This window comes from Lotus japonicus, chromosome 1 (genome assembly GCF_012489685.1).
Source record: "Lotus japonicus ecotype B-129 chromosome 1, LjGifu_v1.2".
In the NCBI taxonomy this organism is placed as follows: Eukaryota; Viridiplantae; Streptophyta; class Magnoliopsida; order Fabales; family Fabaceae; genus Lotus; species Lotus japonicus.
In genome coordinates, this window is record NC_080041.1 from 10,381,892 (window position 1) to 10,384,975 (window position 3,084).

At 37.3% G+C, this 3,084-nt stretch overlaps 1 long non-coding RNA gene across 1 annotated transcript; it reads right to left on the reverse strand.

Moving 5' to 3' along the window:
- Positions 1-433: 433 nt before the first annotated feature.
- Positions 434-2,809, reverse strand: LOC130733546 (uncharacterized). Its single transcript, XR_009017489.1, has 2 exons — positions 2,005-2,809; positions 434-1,556 (listed from the first exon to the last, which is right to left on the reverse strand). It is a non-coding gene; the product is annotated as an uncharacterized LOC130733546 (long non-coding RNA).
- Positions 2,810-3,084: the final 275 nt, after the last annotated feature.

A 3,084-nucleotide genomic window follows, 5' to 3' on the forward strand; every position in this document is an offset into this window, starting at 1 on the left:
CCCACACAGTTATACAAATCAAAATTGAGGATAAATTTTTTTCAAGAAATTCAAGACATATATATATCTCAATTTAAATTAATCACATGAAACTATCATTATATCATCAAAAATCAAATTTTCACACTTATCAACTTTTTCTTTGGTTAAAAAAAAACTTTTTCTTCACATTTTTTTTTTGAAAATGAAAATATTATTAATAATGAACCAAACATAAGATACAAAAGAAACCCATACAAAGTACCAAACCTAGCTTCCGCATAAGCAACACAACAAAAAAAAACGCAAAATTGGCAACAATGAAATCCTAAGAGAGTGCCTCATTAAAACCTTGCTACGAAAAACCCAATGGGAAAAAACCTAGCAAGGAAAAAGAGTACAACAATCTTTGTGACGACCAAACTCACACCCTACCTAAACTATAAAATAAGAATACCTTCAGAAAAACAGCACTTTTATTGATGAACCTTGAAAAAAATACAAGACCTTTGGGTCAGAATTCATCGTTGTCAAATTGATAGTCTGAGAACGGCTCCAGGAAAGTTAGCCGCGCTAAGCGTCATTAAAAGCGAAAGCGATTCCTTTCCTTAGACAAGACATCCCAGAGTATCGCATGGACTCCCTTGAATCTTTCCCGATTACTTTAACAAACTTAATTACAAAACCCCACTGCTTTCATACTTATTTTACAGTCTAATAGAGTACGAGTTCAGTCGCACACGTCTTCTTCCATCGGCTGGTCTTTATTCTACTCGAACACTCTCGTATATTCACAACTATTTACAGCTCTTCCTGCCTTGGTCACTTTTTCATTCTAGTTCTTTCTCCTCGGTCTCCGTCCCTAAGTTATTCAATTAGAACAACCAACCAAAACAAGAGGGGAGAGAAGCAATCCAACACACTCAAGCAAGAGGAATAGTGTAAAATAAATAAGCAAGTAAATCAAGTGAAAAGTAATAGCATAATCAAATAAATCATTAAAAAATCTAATTAGAAATAGTTTCGGTCTCTAGACGAGGATGTGGGCCCAACATTCTCCAGGAAAGTCACCGAGAAGCCGCTCGGCTGGATGATCCTCGGAGGGCCTGCAGTGTGAATTAGGTTCCGGATGGGACAAACCTCATCATCACCTGTTGGTAGGTCCCACCTAACCACACCCCAAGGACCGCAACCCTTACGGTATCCCCTAGATCTCACAGCGTTACCCAATGGCACAGCCTGGCCTTGACTGTCCAGTTGGGGCCACTGACCTTTCCTGCTCATAGAGTATCTGCAAGCCATTAAAAAAAATCTTCTGGAAATATTCTGAGAATTGTTCAATTAATATTTTCTTTTAAAAATCGGGATGCCTCAAAAAAATGTTTAGGAAAAGATTCGGAGGCTCCTTCTTCGAATCAATTCTCAAGAATAAATCCCGTTTGAAATAATCATTTTTTAAAAACAATTAGGGACCCAAGGGAGGTCCAACACCTATTTATTCACACTATACTCCCTCATGAGTTGAGCATTCTCCCCCCCTTACCTTTCTTCGGAAAAATCCTCCAATTAATAATTATCTGCAATAATAATATCGTAAGGCATTTTAGTCAATTTTTCACCTTAAAGTTATAAAATTCCATGTTATTCTTCATAATTTAATATTTAATTAATTTTTGTAAGAAATCAAATAATTAGGTGGCAAGGCCGACCATCATTATATAATTTTAAATAAGGCGGCATAGCCGACCATATATTTTTGATAAGGCGGCAGAGCCGACCATCAGTTTTTAAATGAGGCAGCAGTGCCGACAATTATATACGTGTGGCGGCAGAGCCAGCCAATAAGAAAATAATTATAAAATTATTTTAGCTTAAACTTAAAAAAATCATAACTTTTGTTCTAGACCTCCAAAATTCATTCTGTTTCTTTCTAAATATTCATTTTAATCCCATGAATCATAATCAACTCTCACTTTGCATTGAATCATTAGGAATAGTGAGTTATAAGGCCGGGAAGTTGCATACCTTCTCGTCTCTTGAAACCCTATCAAACCAAGTTAATTTTCCGAACCGAATATGTATATGGAACCTATGGAAGACAAGGATTTGAACTATGCAAGAAAATCCAAGTTCTGAACAGTTTTTCCGGTGAGCTCGCCGGAGAAGGTGGTGGTTGGCGGCGGAGCTCCGGCGGGAGGGTGGAGTTAAGGGTGGAAACCAGTTGGAAAAGCTTCCTCTCACTCCCAGGAACTCAATGGTATAGGTGGATAGCTGAGAAGGTCTCTGGTTTGGCCAAAACGATGAGCTCCATGAAGCTTTTCCGGCCAACAATGGCAGAATGAAATCTAGACCTCCAAACTTCAAAATTCTTGCACGAATAGCTTGCTGGTGAAATTATAAGCAAAATAGACTCTTGGTTTGACAAAATTGATGGAGATTTGAGGGAGAACCGAGAGCTCAAAGTTTTGGAATTTCTTGAGCTCGGTTGGGTGTTTTGTGGTGGTTGTTGGGCGGAGAAGAGGTTAAGGAAGGCTTTAGGAGGCTGAGGGGAAGGTTTAGCAAGGATTTGGAGGCTTGGGTTGCTCTAATTTGAGCCGGTTTGAACTTGAACTTCGTGGTGGTATTTATAGACAAAACCAGGGACCTGAATTTGAATTAAAACTATTTCTGATGTCACAGTTAGGTCCCTATAGAATAGGTCGGTTATTAACTTTGGTCCTTCAGAGTTAAATCTGTTTGCAGTTTAGTCCTTCCTGAAATAATTTTTTATTCTCATCCTTATCCTTTGAATTCTCTAGAACTTGATTTCATCCTTATCCTTATCTTGATTTTTATTTGTATTTTATTTAATTATAATATAATAATTGCATTAATAATAATACTAATTAAAATACTCCTATTATTTCTAGTTGAGGGAAAAATTTAGGTCGTTACAATCTTAAGATAGCCAATTTTGCTCTCCTAAAAAATGTCCCAACCAAGAACCACATGCAATCCAAAGAACATAAAAATAAGTCCACTTTGCTTCCTAAGAACAACAGCAGCACGACCACATGGCATTCCCAAACCTCAAAAACAATTCAACAACAGCAGCCAATATCCTTA